This window comes from Podarcis liolepis (genome assembly GCF_965112155.1).
Source record: "Podarcis liolepis genome assembly, chromosome: 1".
NCBI classification, from domain to species: Eukaryota; Metazoa; Chordata; class Lepidosauria; order Squamata; family Lacertidae; genus Podarcis; species Podarcis liolepis.
The window spans coordinates 139,359,120-139,374,548 of record NC_139554.1 but is presented as its reverse complement, the minus strand read 5'-3'; the positions used below and the strand labels follow the sequence as shown (position 1 = coordinate 139,374,548).

The following is a 15,429-nucleotide window of genomic DNA, read 5'->3' as shown; positions in this document are numbered from 1 at the left end:
GGCAGCACAGGCTCTTCCGCCCGTTTCCCTCCCCTTTCTGTCCTCTTGCCTCTCCTCCGGTGGCATCTCCTTCCGGTACCCCTGCCCTCGCCCAAGATGGCGGCAGCACAGGCTCTTCCGCCCGTTTCCCTCCCCTTTCTGTCCTCTTGCCTCTCCTCCGGTGGCATCTCCTTCCGGTACCCCTGCCCTCGCCCAAGATGGCGGCAGCACAGGCTCTTCCGCCCGTTTCCCTCCCCTTCCTGTCCTCTTGCCTCTCCTCCGCTGGCACCTTCTTCCGGTACCCCTGCCCTCGCCCAAGATGGCGGCAGCACAGGCTCTTCCGCCCGTTTCCCTCCTCTTCCTGTCCTCTTGCCTCTCCTCCGGTGGCATCTCCTTCCGGTACCCCTGCCCTGGCCCAAGATGGCGGCAGCACAGGCTCTTCCGCCCGTTTCCCTCCCCTTCCTGTCCTCTTGCCTCTCCTCCGGTGGCATCTCCTTCCGGTACCCCTGCCCTCGCCCAAGATGGCGGCAGCACAGGCTCTTCCGCCCGTTTCCCTCCCCTTTCTGTCCTCTTGCCTCTCCTCCGGTGGCATCTCCTTCCGGTACCCCTGCCCTCGCCCAAGATGGCGGCAGCACAGGCTCTTCTGCCCTTCCGAGCTAGGAGTGCAGAAAAAGGTGAAACTGCCAGGAAAAGGAGAGGAGGAGTGTGTGAGTGAGTGAGTGAGTGAGTGTGAGACAGGGAGCATCCTAGTAGAGATGGAAGGGGAACCCAAGGGTCATCTAGTCCAACCCTCTGCAAAGAAGCTCAGAGCTACAATTCCCAGGTCTTCTTTGGGAATTCTATGGGAAGTAAGAGTTTCTACATTCATGAGCATTCACTTACGAGTGCGCTCATGTTTTTACCTTTTATTGAAAGCGGCCACAAGTGACTTGGGTGGAGTATAAATAATAAAATTATATTGCTCCTGCTGCTGTTCTTCTCTTACCCTAACTCACATCCAACCCAATACCAAACCTTAACCCGAATGCTCACCCTAACTCAAACCTAATCCTCACTCTAACCCTAAACTTAACCCAAACCTAAGCCTCAGTCTAAACCTAAGCCTAATTTAACCCTAACCCTAAATAATAAAATTATATTTCTCCTTCTGCTGTTCTTCTCTTACCGTAACTCAACCCCAACTTTAACTCCTAATCCTAATCCAACTCAAACCCAACTCTCACTGTAACCCTAACCTTTACCCAAACCTAATCCTAAATGCTTTGCTTCTTTTTGTGGTGTTTTGTGTTATTGCTTCATTTCGTAGGTCATGAGGCTTTCTTTGTTTCTTGTGGTGTTGCTTCATTTAGCAGTTTTTTAATTGGCTTTTGTGTTTCTTTTGGTATTGCATCATCTTCATAGGTTGTTTGGATTTCTGATTAATTTGCTTTGGATTTCTGGTAGCTCTGCTTCTTTATGATTTGTTTCTGTGTTTCTGGTGTTTTGGCTTGGTTATGCCAAAAAATTGAAGAAGCACCAGAAGCACAAAAACCAAGAAATATTCCCAAAATGAGGCAAAACCAGGAGACATGAAAACCAAGCCAAATCAATGGAAAAGAAACAATCTCACCCAAAACCGCAGAACCATTCAAAGTAAAAGAAGCAAAACAATTAAATGCAAAAAAACAAGCAAAACCACCCCAAATTAAACAAATCAGCAGAAAACAAAAAAGCAGTAAAGCCACCAATTACAAAGCAATGCCACAAGAAACTGGAAACCAGTTTTTAAAAAGCAAAACCAGAAACTCAACAAGCATGCAATTTGTGGGAGTCCAAAAGCACTTCAAGCAACAGAAATTAACCAACACAGCATACTAGTTTTCACTTAGTCTTGGGTTTCTGGTGAATGTGCTTCGTTTGCAGCTGGCTTCATTTCTTTTCCATTGGTTTAGCTTGTTTTTTGGACTTTTGCTTTATTGCTTCTTTTGAGAAGTTTTCTTGTTTTTGCATTCTTGTGGTAATACTTTTGAATGCTTTGGGGGTTTCTGGTGAATCTGCTTTGTTTGGGGTTGGTTGGCTTCTTTGTCAGTTTCCATTGATGTTGCTTTTACATGGTTCTTCTGCTTCTTTTCAGTAGGTTTTTGTGTTTTTAGTGGTTGACTTCATTGTTGGAATGGTCATTAGACATTTCTGGTGGTTTTGCTTCATTTCTGGTGGTTTTCCTTTTATTCTTGGGATTATCAGATCTCATACAAATTAATATTCTCAAAGGTGCAAAACCCAAAAAACCTAGAAATGAAGCAAACTCACCATAAATCCAGCACCCAATCTGTTATGTACTAACCTTGGATCCTAGAATGCAACAACTGATTGGTCTTTTCCTGCAGGCCAATCAGGCTCCAAGAGGGAAGCAGAGTTAGCCAGTCAGACGGGACTCATTGTGTAAATAATGTATATAAAAGCCTGAGGTTTGGGGGGGGGCAATAAAGAGCATGAAATACATACAAGACTCTGAGTATATTTCACAATTGTAATTTATATAAAAGAATCTATGAAACGAAAACCACAGAAAAAATTCAACATAATCCCAAAAACAAACCAGAAACAACAGAAACAAACCACATCCACCAAAGATGAGAAAACCAATTGAATAGAAATTCAAGAAACTCACGCAGTAAACATCTCAGGGAAAAGCAAAATCACCCCCACACCATGCAAAACTAAGGTTTAACTGGCTTTGGGGTTTCTGCGCAATTTACTTTTCCCCTCTTTTGGGGGGTTTCTGGTGGTATTTCTTCTGCTTCTCACATTTCTGCTTCTTTTCAATTGGTTTTGGGATTCTGGTGAATTTGGTAATGATTTGATTAAAGTCTCTGTCTGGCAATTTTCCTTTTTCATGAATTCCTTCCTTGTTGGGTTTCTGGTATCTCACTTTTGGTTTTCACATTTCTCTTAGTTTTGCTACGTTTCAGGTAGTTTGCTTACTTTTTGGAATTATCCAGTCTCATAAAAATGAAGCAATATCATTAGAAGCTTAAAAAGCATGAAAAAAAAACCCCAGGCACTAACCCTAACCCTGAACGTCCACCTATCCCCTGCCCTAGCCCTAACCCTAACCCTGATATTCTGGTCATCCATCTTGGGGATAACAATCTGGTGAGGTAAATTCAGTTGAGATCACTAAATATCAGCTGTGCTTCCTCATCCCTGAGTTTATCATAGTTTGGTTTGGAATGTTGTAGAGGTGCTTATGGAGTGGGGGCAGCCTTCCTAAGAAGGTGGATGGGCAAGACATAAAGCTAATCATTCTACAACGATGTTTGTGTTTGAAAATGTGGGTGCTTATATCCCTCATGGCAGAATTATGTTCTGTGCCCCACAGTTGTATAGACCTGGTGGTATGCATCTTTCTGATTTGGGTTGTGACATGATTCTTAAGGATCTGCAAAGAGCTCTGTTTGAGCACTTGCGTGTTTGTGGGTGGAGGTGAACAAGCACACCTGCCCAGACTTAACCAGTAATTTGATTTGGTTACATTGGTCGAATCTGACTAGTTGTGCCGATCCTCAAGTTGTTATATTTAATAAATACAACCTATTTATCCACTTTTGGTTGTCTTGACTCTTCCTCCTGATGTGCTAGGAACCACTCCGTTTGGGGGGCACTGCAAAACATGCGGTTTTTACTGCAAACATTTTGCCAGACTTTGGCCTTGATTTGGAGTGAATCAGGCAATGTTGGGTCTTGGGGTGACCTTATGACCCCTGTCACTTACTTGGTTTGTCGGGCAAAATGCTAAAAAAATTCTACAATGTCTGGCAAAATGCTGCAAAACTTTTGCCAGACTTTGGCACCAGTTTGGAGTGAACCGGACAATGTTGGGTTTTGGATATTAATTATGAACCCCGGTTTGATGTATCAATTACTCTATGGGGTGTTACAAAATGTGGGGGTTTTGCTGCAAAACTTTTACCAAACATCAGTTGTGATGGGATCCCAGATTTGGGGTTTTGTAGTTAAATGAAGCATTCTTTCAGTGCTTCTCGGGAAATGTGCAGTTTCCGTCAGATCAAACTAATACTACTGGATAAAATGATATGGTTGTTGATTATCAGACAGTTCTCCCATTTATCAAGGAAAACGTCTGTTATGGGTGGCTTTTGCTTGGTGTGTGTGACTGTTGACAGACAGATTTGAAAAGGAACACAGCTTCCTCTGTTTGTCTCACGGTAACTTACTGGCCTTTTTGATTATGCAGTCGGCTCGCCCAACACTTCCAGCTGGATTCCGAGGACAGGAAATGATTCTGCTAAAGGCTTTCTGTGAATATACCGGTAATTCCAGTTGATTTGTTTTAATGGTCACATAAAGGCACTTTCTTTGGTTATAAAATGATGTTGTGAGTCTTATATCTGAGCAGTCAATAAACTCCCTCCCCCACAGAAACGCTTGTCTTACTTCTTCTTCTGCTTAGCATCCATACTTACATGTTTGTTTAAAGAAAGACTAACCCCACCCCGAACCCCACCTCCAGCTTTCATTTTATTATTCTAGTGACTAGTCACTGTTCATAGCAACACTTGATTTTGTTCCTAGGCAAACTGCCCTGAAAGACAGTTACTATGAACTACATGTGTCTTCTTGATATATAAGGTTGTTGCTAGTTTCTGCAAAACACTTCTTTATCTTTCAACAAGAAATAAATGAATAGGAGGCTGCCCTAAGGAAGAAGTGTGATTGCATCTAGAATATCAGACTCTCTGTATTTTTATTTATTTACTTGATTTAGGGGTGGCCGCTTCACCCCCTGGTTATGCCCATGTCCCCAACTAACTGAGCTTCTTGGGATCATCCTGCCATGCTGTGAGCTACTACATTATCCTGCACTTTACAGAACCTTCCTTAGAGAATAAAAAACTGAGGCAAATTTCCAGTCTAAACAGGCTACACAAAAAGAAACAGCAGCGATTCTTTATGTTTGACTTAGAATCATAGAATCATAGAGTTGGAAGAGACCACAAGGGCCATCGAGTCCAACCCCCTGCCAAGCAGGAAACACCATCAGAGCACTCCTGACATATGGTTGTCAAGCCTCTGCTTAAAGACCTCCAAAGTAGGAGACTCCACCACACTCCTTGGCAGCAAATTCCACTGTCGAACAGCTCTTACTGTCAGGAAGTTCTTCCTAATGTTTAGGTGGAATCTTGTGCTTGAGCGCCTGATATCTCAGAAAATCAACATCAGTGTTGGGGTGGGTGGGTCAGGGCATTTCCAAAATGTTATGATAGATGGAGCCATGGATGTGGCCAAGGGGGGCCAACTAAATAAAAATAAATAAAAATACATAGCTAACTGAGGTTCTGACCCCCTAACAAAAGGCCTGCCCCCACTAACAAAAATGCTGGCTACGCCCATGGATGAAGCCAACTACAGTGTAGCATGTGTGGGCTGTGGGGGCACAAATTTGTGGCAGGGGGCACAAATAGGTGCCCCCAAAGCAGGCTCCCTCATTGGTGCCTGGCTCTGTGTGAGAAGGAGCTGACCTAAGCTGCTGTGCTTCTGCTGGCCAGAGTTCTGTCCTTATGTTAGGCCTGACCCAGGGAAGAGAGCAGGAGGGTGGGTGGCCGCAGTGCACCTCGCTCCCAGTCACAGCAGCAGCTCCGCCTCCGGGTCACGTCTGACCTGGCGCACTCAAGGAGCCTGAGCAGCAGCTTCCCTGCCCCTCTCCTCCCCTGGACATGTGGGGCATGCCCCTCTCCCCTCGTTGAGTTCTGCAAAGGCAGCCTGAGACTGAGGAGGAAAGAGCTCACTGCTCATGCCAACCCTAGAGAGGATGTAAGAAAGAAGCAGGCTGTTGGAGGACAGCAGAGAAGCAATTGAGCTTGGTGGAGCAGTGCCCCAGTCCCCCTTAAGGATGAGCCTCCACTGACAGGGAGCAAGAAGGAATTTTAAATGGCGAAAGACAGGAGTGCCTGGCGAGCCGGACACGACTAAACGACTAAACAACACAATATTGGCATGGGAACTACAATAACTCAATGCTGCAATTTGTCTACCCTACTTAATATTTACCATTAAGGAAAGTATAAAGTCATGGAGTAAATCCTTTCAGCTTGTTGATGTGAAGCAGCAGACCTCAATCTGATACTGCAAATGTTATAGAATTATTGAATATTCAGAAGTATACCTCTCCACCACTCCTTAGTCAGGCTAGTTTTGGGCATTTATGGTAAGATTATCCCAAGTGGAAAGGAATAATGTATTTTCACTGTTATGTATTCAGTGGTCTGTCTTTGCTTCCCATTGTCTCAGGAATTGGGTAATTACCATCTCAAAGGAATGGCCAGACTACCAGGAAAGGCAATCAGATAAGGCATTATCAGATAACCTGGCAGACAGGAAAAACAACATTCAAATTTCTATTGTAGAAATTTCCCTTTTCTGTGATGTAGGTATGATGTTTGTGGGGGTGGTCTTGAGCTCCAGGGCAGGGAATTTCAAAATGGCAAGCACACATTGTTCGCGGTGCTCCTCCTCTCTCCTGCGTGTGAGAGGAGCACCCTGTTGCAACAGTTTAATAAAGATCAGGCTTACTAACTGCTTTGCTTCTCAATATTCTCTGGTTGGCCTCTGTTATTTTCTCCTGCCGATGGAGAACCTACAAGGTTCTCCAATAAAGGAATAAGGACAGATTTTGTTTACAACAACACAAAGACATCTGAAACTGTCGAATAAACTGCAAGAGTTTATTGAAAATTGCTTTCACACACTAAAAGTTCCCTGCAACTAGAAAGCCAGCAAAGCAGGGGAAAGGCTAGCTTTTTAAATTGACAAGTACCTTCTCTATGATGTGCTAGGCTTTGGTTTTTACGCATAGAAGCGTTATTCCCCACCTGTAGCTTGAGGTAGTATGGTCCATTTGGCCACCTCATTCTGCTGCATATGGAGAGTGCTGGAATTTTTAATTCTTAAGGAAACATTGTGTCTATTTTTCCCACATGAGATGTTTCTTTACTTATATCAATAATGTTATGAAAGACTTGTAGCATGCTTCAAGCTGATTAGCACTTGGTGGCTGTGAAGCATTAAATACAAAACAGACACATAGTGAAAGGATTTCTACACGCTGAATTTTTTATTTATTTCACAGAGCAATTGCTTTCAGCTTTGCAGAGGAGCCCGTAGTATCCAAACTACAGTACTTCCGTGAGAGCTGTGAAGCAGAGCTCCCTCCACTGGCTCTGCTGTGACAGGACAGCTCCCTCAGGCCTCCTCTCCCCACAACTGTTATCTGGGGCAGCCATCAGTGGGAGAGCTTTGCTGGAGGTCCAGCTCCTTCAGGCACCTCCAGCCCCTGAACTGTGCCAGCTGGTCAGCATAGGAACAACTGTTTAGTGATTTGTGACTGAGATTTGATATTCCTCTTCCCTCCCTGCCCCCTTTGCCTGTGGGTAGGGACCATCTTGCTTTGATTGCATTTAAGTTGTCTGGTGGCCTTGTTGGCTGAACAGCGAGGCACAAATGTTCCAAATAAATAAATCTCTATACACAGTATAGAAAATTAGTGATCTTTGTAATGTGTGATTTTGTAGTACTACTTTGTAGTAGGGTGGCCAGATACCACATAGTATTTGAGCAAGAACAGAAGACCAAATAAGTGAATAAGGCTAAAACCGGGGTGGGGGGTTGGGGGTGCAAATGTGATTTACAAATTATGTGCTATAAGAAGCCAAGAAACCTCCTGCTGGGTCAGACCAAAAGCCAAGAGCCTTTCTTCCTCCAGTAGCCAATCAGATGCCTCCAGGAAAGCCAGCAACAGCCCTCCCCAATTGTTGCTCCCCAGCAACTAGAATTCAGAGACATACTGCCTTTGTACAGGGATCTATCACTTCTCCTATGGGCAGACCACTCCTCCATGATTTTGTCTGATTCCCTTATAAGCCAGTGACCATGAGCACATCCTGTGGCTTTTTAGTACCATGCATTCATTATGCACAGCATGAATAAATACTTTGTCCTATTCTGCTGCCCACTTATTCCAATCCAAATTGTACATTTTAAAAACTTCTCTATAAGTTAAGAATGCACATGATTTGCAGTGCATGTTTACTCAGGAGTAAAACTTAAGTTTAGTAGGACTTGCCTAGGAGTGTATATAAAGCGACAGCCATATTCTGCTTTTGTTGGTCATGGGGAAATGCACTGAACTATTGATTCTATATGGATGCTTCAGTTGCGAATCCTGCACTGCACTACATGACCCTTGGGGTGCCTTCCAACTCTACAATTCTATGAGTCCCTCCCCATGGTTGCTGAAATATACTCAGAGTCGCAAAGTGATTTCATGCTCTTTATTCAGCTCATAGTGGTGAGGAGGAATGAATAAAAGTCCCCTCACAGTATCTGCTTTATATACATTATTTACACAATGGGCTGCACATGATTGGCTAATTCCGGAATTCTACTGTAAGCCAATCAGGTTGTGGATTCACTTCTATCTGGAGCAGGATTGGGTGGTTCCTGCCAACCAATCATACTGCTGCATTGTTCTAGGACCAATCAGACTGCTGCATTCTGAATCCTATTGTTCTAGGACTAATCAGACTGCTTCAGTTTGGATCCTATTCAACTCAGTACATAACACCCCACCCCTCTAAGTTCCAGTCCTGCCCGGGAGGTCGCATTCATAGTCCTCAAGGTATGCCGGCGGCCTACGTGTGCGTTGCGGCCTGGGGTGTTCCCTGGTCCGGGCTCCAGGTTCTGGCTCGTGTTCCAAGGATGCTGGCTGTGATGGGGCTGCTTGGTCTGGTGCAACCGGCTCGCTCAGTCGTGGTTCTGGTTCCGGTGTCCTTTCGGCCTCACGGGTCCTCTCTGTATTTACTGATTCTGCCTCTCCTGCTGGCCCCTCCTGCTCTATGGGCCTCGCTGCCCCACTGTTCCCTTGGGACTCCTCTGACCTGTCCTCCTCCTGGGTTTCTCCCGGGAATCGTCGCCGTATCTGGTCGCAGTGGCGGCGCCAGCATTGCCCCCCATCCATTAGCACCTCGTACGACACTGGGCCAGTGACCCTGGTGACTGTGGCGGGTACCCATGCTGGGCCTGCCCCAAAATTCTTTGCATACACTGGGTCCTGGGCCTCGAAGGTCCGGGGGTTCCTGCCTTCCCCCACCACTACCTCATCCTGAGCTCTATCGGGGTGAAGGCAGTCCAATCTGATTGCAAGGCGCCGACCCATTAGTAGTTCAGCAGTAGTTCATTCTACTGTAAGCCAATCAGGTTGTGGATTCACTTCTATCTGGAGCAGGATTGGGTGGTTCCTGCCAACCAATCATACTGCTGCATTGTTCTAGGACCAATCAGACTGCTGCATTCTGAATCCTATTGTTCTAGAACTAATCAGACTGCTGCAATTTGGATCCTATTGTTCTAGGACCAATCAGACTGCTTCAGTTTGGATCCTATTCAACTCAGTACATAACAGTTGCTGACCCACTTTCTGGTGCCTGAGATTTCATCAGTTATTTTGCACACACTTTGAAGGCTCTTCTTTTGCTAGATTCCTTTTGTTGAAATGAAACCCTAGGTTACCCAGATGCTGAATTCCACATCCACCCTCTAAATTTTGATGGCTTTTCCTTCACTTGCCCCACCTAAGTCATGCTTGGTCCCAGACAAAAACAAAACTTTATGGTCCAATACTGTGGTGAAATTTATCAGTGTTGTCAGAGTTGCTTCTAGATCCTAGCTCACAGAGGATCACGCTAGCCAGCGATCATTAAATAAAAGTCTTTATTGAGTTACAGTTTCCATTCTCAAGCTGCTGCGTGCAACTCTACGTCTTATGCTTAGATCGGCGAAGCTCCGTCTGAGTCTCCGCCCCTTGTGCACCAACTTAATATCCTAGCCCTGCTCCACCTTTTCCGCCTGACTGTTCTTCTCTGGGTCCCTCTGCCCCCCGGGGTCTCTTCCTTCCGGGATTCTTCTGACGCTGACCCCCCGGACCCTCCTGTCTCCTTGCGCCGGGCTTTAGGACCGGGCTCCCTTTCCGGGCTGCCTACTGCGTCACCTTCCTGTGCATTTGAACTTGGCGCGCGCGCCCAACCTTCCACCTTCCGTCTAACCGTCTCTTCGCTCCCCGATGGAGGTGTGGCCACTCCTGACTCGTGCCCTCCCTCCTGTTGTGAGCTGCCAGCGCTTGATCCCTGGCGCCCTTCCTCTTCCCTGCTCTCTGGCGGTGACGCTGGTCCCGATTTCCAACTGCTCCCCTCTGAGTCCCCTCTGGCTCTATCTTCCTGGGGTGTCCCCCTAGTCTCCCCCCTTGCCCTGGCTACTGGTGCTCCTTTCTGTGAATCTTTTGATTCACTGGAAAGACTCGGAGATCTCGGGTCGTCGTCATCACTCATCTTTTCTTCTGCCTCCTCCCCCTCGCTCTCTGTTTCCTCCCTAGCCCTCGCCTCTGCTCCTGAACCCCTGACATCCATCCCCCCCTCGAAGCCCCCTCTTCCCCCCTCCCCTCCTTCCGGTGCGGGAGCTGGGTGCTGCCGTGTCAAGGGGACGAATGTCGGGTACAGTTCGCTTCCCGTGACGGGCCTCCATCTGAAGTCTTCCGGTTCTTCCTCCCTGCTCTCGTCGACGACGGTCACCTCCGCTTCCATCTCTGTGCCGCCGTGCTCGAAACCCGGGTCGTCCCCGAAAACGTCCATGTCCGTCTCTCCCTCGCTTCCTTCTGGAGACGTTGCTCGTCCTGGACCCTCCAGCCACTTTCTGCGGAACTGCTCCTCTGGTCGATCATCCCACCAATACAAGGGTTCTGAAGCAGATCCCGAGGGTGACCCCTCTTGAGAACGGGCGTCTCGTGTCGGTTCCTCGTCCGAGTCGAACCCCCGGAACGTGCTGGCTGAAAGCGTGGGCGTGAAAAGCCAGTCGTCGAAAAAGTCTGCTGGCATTGGCCTATGTGGGAAGAGGGCATGAAACTCTTCTTTGAGCAGAGGTTCGTCTAAAGCGTAGCCCGGCACCCAGCTGTTGGCACTGGCCGGGGTGCCCTTCTTGGCGAGAAGGTATTCTACCCCCTCTTCCCCCCATCTGGAGTCCAAAATCTCCGTGACTTCGTTGATGCGCTCCTCCTGTGCCACTCCCCCGTGCCCGGTTCTCTCTCGGAGCGGACTCGGTGCCGTTCCTGGTTCCTGAAACCTGTGAGGTGCCTTGTAGGGAGTGAGCACCGATCTGTGGAACACCGGATGCATCCTGGAGCCCTCCGGAAGCGCCAGCCTGAAGGCCACCGGGTTGACCTGCTCTTCGACTTGGTAGGGCCCCAGTTGTTTATGCCCTAGTTTCTTCTTCGCCAACGACCTGGCCGGCACTGCGTGGGCCGCTAACCAGACCCAGTCTCCCACATGGATCTCTTCGCCAAGCCTTCTGTGTTTGTCCGCTTGTACCTTGTATGCGTGTTTAGCCAGCTCCAGGTGCCGCCGCAGCTGATCGTGGACCTCCTGCAACTCCGACGCGAACGCATCTGCTGTCTGCGGCTCCCCCTCCCCCATTCTTTCCAGTCCCGGGAAGGTTCTGGGGTGCCTCCCGTTGTTGACGAAGAACGGCGTGACCCCCGTGGACACGTGCTTCGTGTTGTTGTAGGCGAACTCGGCGAGAGGCAGGTAATCCACCCACTTCGCAGGCTGTTGATTCGCATAACATCTCAGGTACTGCTGCATGATGGCATTGACCCGCTCCGCTTGCCCGTTGGTCTGCGGGTGTCTCGCCGACGCCAGGTTGATCTTGACGTTCAGGAAGCCCATCAGCTTCTGCCAGAAGTTCGAGATGAACTGTCGCCCTCGGTCGGACAGAATAGACCGCGGCAGACCGTGAACCTTGAACACGTGATCTATGAATAGTTTGGCGGTTTGTTCCGCCGTGGCCACCTTCGCACACGGAATGAAATGTGCCATCTTGGAGAACAAGTCCACCACCACCAGCACTGCCGTCTTGCCCCTCGAGCTGGGCAGATCCGTGACAAAGTCCAGGGCCACTCTCTCCCATGGTTCGAACGGCGTTTGCAGCGGTTCCAGCAGTCCGGCCGGCGGTCTGTGCACTGGTTTGGCCCTCTGGCAGGTGTCACACCTCGCCACGTAGTCCGCGACTTCCCCTCTCATTCCGGGCCACCAGAAGTCTCTGGCGACTAATTCCATCGTCTTCTCCTTGCCAAAGTGCCCGGCAGTGGGCGCGTCGTGCAGCTGCTGCAGTACCTTGGCGCGAAGTTCGTCTCCCGGCACGTAGATGGCCCCTTTACGGATGAGCAATCCATCTCGCAGCTGGAACTCGTCGGTCGCTGCCGTGCCCCTGTGCACCTCTGCCATCTTTGCTTGCGCGAAGGAGTCATCCTGCAACGCTCGTCGCACCGCCTCCAGGTCAACTGTTGCCGCAGCGCACGCCCACACTGTCGGTGCGAAGATGTGCATAGCGGCCGCTGGCGTTGCCTCCTCCAGATACTGTGGCTTACGGGAGAGAGCATCTGCCATGATGTTGGTGTCCCCCGGGACATACTCTATGCGGAAGTCGAAGTTCGCAAAAAACTCAGCCCAACGTATTTGCCTCTGGTTCAGGAACTGTGCCGTGCGCCAGTGCTCCAGATTCTTGTGGTCTGTGCAGACCTGCACCGTGTGCTTGGCGCCGATCAGGAAGTGCCTCCACGCTTTGAAGGCTGCATGAATGGCCAGCAACTCCCTGTCCCAGATGGTGTAGTTCTGTTCGGACTTGCTGAGCTTCCTCGAGTAAAACGCTCCCGGTCTCCAAACCCCCTGCGGGTCCTTCTGCAGCAGGACTGCTCCGACGGCTCTGTCCGAAGCGTCTGTCTCCACCCTCATCGGCCTGCTGGGGTTGACATGAAGCAGCTGCTCTTCCGACGCGAAGAGACGCTTGAGTGCCTGAAAGGACTGCTCCGCCTGCTCTGTCCAGATGAACTTCTTTTTCTTGGAGCTGAGCGTGTCCGTGATGGCCGCTGTCTGCATAGCAAAGCCTTTGATAAACTTGCGATAGAAGTTCGCGAAGCCGACAAACCTTTGGACCTCCTTCCGGTTGCGTGGGCTTTTCCAATCCAACACTGCTCGAACCTTGGCACTGTCCATGGCGAGCCCTTTGTCAGACAACTTGTAGCCCAGGAAATCCACCTCCGTCACGTCGAATTGGCACTTCTCCAGCTTGGCGTAAAGCCTATGTTGCTGTAGCCTGCTCAGCACTTCCCTGACGTGTCTGTCATGCTCCTGCTGCGATTCCGAAAAGATCAGGATGTCATCCAAGAAACAGACGCACGTCTTGTAGAGGAGCCCCGCCAACACGTGATGCATGAAAGCTTGAAAAACGTGGGAGCCATTTTGCAATCCAAAAGGCATAACTCTATATTCGTAGGTGCCCAGGGGCGTGAACATGGCTGTCTTCCACTCATCTCCTTCCCGCATGCGAATGAGGTTGTACGCCCCTCGCAGGTCCAACTTGGTGAACACGCTGCCCTTGCGTACCTTTGCGAGGAGGTCGTCGATTCGGGGCATGGGGAAGTCCGATGGCTTGGTCACACTGTTCAAAATGCGGTAGTCCACTACGAGTCTTTTTTGGGGCGTGTCCCGCTTCTTAACAAAGAAAACCGGACTGCCCCCCACTGCCTTGGACTCTCGGATGAAACCGCGCTCCAAATTATGATCTATGAACTCCTTGAGTTCCTGCCGTTCGTCCTCAGACATGGAATACAGCTTCCCTTTAGGCAGCGCCGCCCCCGGCAGCAGGTCAATTTTGCAGTCATATGGTCTGTGGGGGGGTAGCCTGTCTGCCTCCTTCTCGCAGAAAACCTCCAAAAATTCTGCGTACTTGTGGGGAACCGCTTGCAGCGTGCCTAGTTGCAGCTGTGACTCCTCTTCCTCTCCTTCCTGCCGGGGCACGATGCAGTGTTCGGCGCAAAAGGAAGAGCCGAAGGTCAGCTGCCTCTGGTACCAAGCCAGCGTCGGGCTGTGCTTGTCCAGCCAACTCATGCCCAATACAATGGGCGTGTCCGATAGTTGAGTGACGTTGAAGCTGATGACTTCCCTGTGATTCCCAAGTCGCATCACCATTGGTGGCGTCTGCTTCACCACTTGCCCCCCTAGCAGCTCCCTGCCATCCACCGTGACAACCTGCAGGGGCAGCGTGGCAGGCAGCAACTGTATAGTGTGCCGGTTGACGAAGTCCTGCCCTATAAAGTCCGCATTGCTTCCTGAGTCAATGGTGATTGGCACGTCCATGGTGATTCCATTGGGCAGCTGGAGAGATGCAGTGAGCCTTACTACTGGTTTGGGCGGGAGGGGGTCCATGGGCCGTAAAATCTCCGGGGACTTCTTCACTGACACGTCTGGCTGGGCCCCAGTGCCTCTTCCTCCAGCCAGACTGCGTCGTTTCCCTGCTGTGGTTCTGCTTGCTGCGCTGCTGCAGTTACCATTGCTGAGGCTGCAGTGTGCTTGTGGAGCCTCCGGGGACACTCTTTCGCCATATGCTGTGGATCATCACATATGTAACACTTCCTGTTCCCTCTAGGAGGCTTCGCTTTCACTGTTGCCGGTGCTAGGGCTCTGGCTGCTGACTGAGCCCTTGCACCTCCAACCTCCATAGGTTCCGCCCCTCCTCCTGGCGGAGGCGTGGATTGCGCACGCGCTGCTTCTCTGGGAAGGAAGGAGGAGCCCCTGGCTGGTTCGCGCCCTCCACGCCCTTCGTCCCTGCTCCACGGACGTTCTTCCAGCCGCACCCCCACCGCCAGCGCCCTCTGAACGATCTCCTGCGTGGTTCGGGGTCTCTCCCCCCTCGCAATTTCATCTTTAACCGAGCTGTGCAATCCCTCCCAAAACAGGTCTCTTACAGGGGCCGAATCTCTGTCCCATTCCAGGGCACTGACCAAAGCGAAAAAGCGGGCATGGTACTGCCTTACGCTGGCCCTCCCTTGCCTTAGTCCATGCACCTCCTTCCGGGCAAGATCCACGTCAATGCTTGATAAAAAACACCCATCCATCGCTTTAATAAAGGCATCCGCATTTTGGAGCGCCGGATCCTTATCTCTCCACAAATTGCGCAGCCATGCTTTAGCGTCTCCATGCAAATGGGACATGATGAACCCCACCTTCTCTTCTTCATCTCTAAAGTCTTTGTGCAGCAGTTGCAGTGCACACATTACATCTGCTCTAAAGTTGGGGTACTGTTGCAAATTCCCATCGAAGTGAGAGACCAGACCGCCTGTGCGTCTCCCCAACCCAATCCCCTCTGGTTTGGGTGTCTGTTGCCCTTGCTTCGTAAGCACTTCCAACCTGACCTGGAGATCCCTGTAGGCGGCAGCTGCGTCCTCCTCTCTCTTCCTGGATGCCAGAGCCTCGGCATTCAGTCGTGACACTGCTTCTCTGAGTTCCGCTATCTGCTGTTCGGCCGTCATGTTGTCTGCCGTTCGTGAGCTCGCTAGTAGGCACCCGC

General features: G+C 49.8%; 2 long non-coding RNA genes across 2 annotated transcripts; one reads left to right on the top strand and one right to left on the bottom strand.

Annotated features, from left to right (window-relative positions):
• Positions 1–536: 536 nt before the first annotated feature.
• On the top strand, positions 537–7,522 carry LOC310705185. The gene is made up of 3 exons (XR_014525190.1): positions 537–653; positions 4,217–4,292; positions 7,109–7,522. It is a non-coding gene; the product is annotated as an uncharacterized lncRNA (long non-coding RNA).
• Positions 647–1,226, bottom strand: LOC310705190. Its single transcript, XR_014525191.1, has 2 exons — positions 1,083–1,226; positions 647–940 (listed from the first exon to the last, which is right to left on the bottom strand). It is a non-coding gene; the product is annotated as an uncharacterized lncRNA (long non-coding RNA).
• Positions 7,523–15,429: the final 7,907 nt, after the last annotated feature.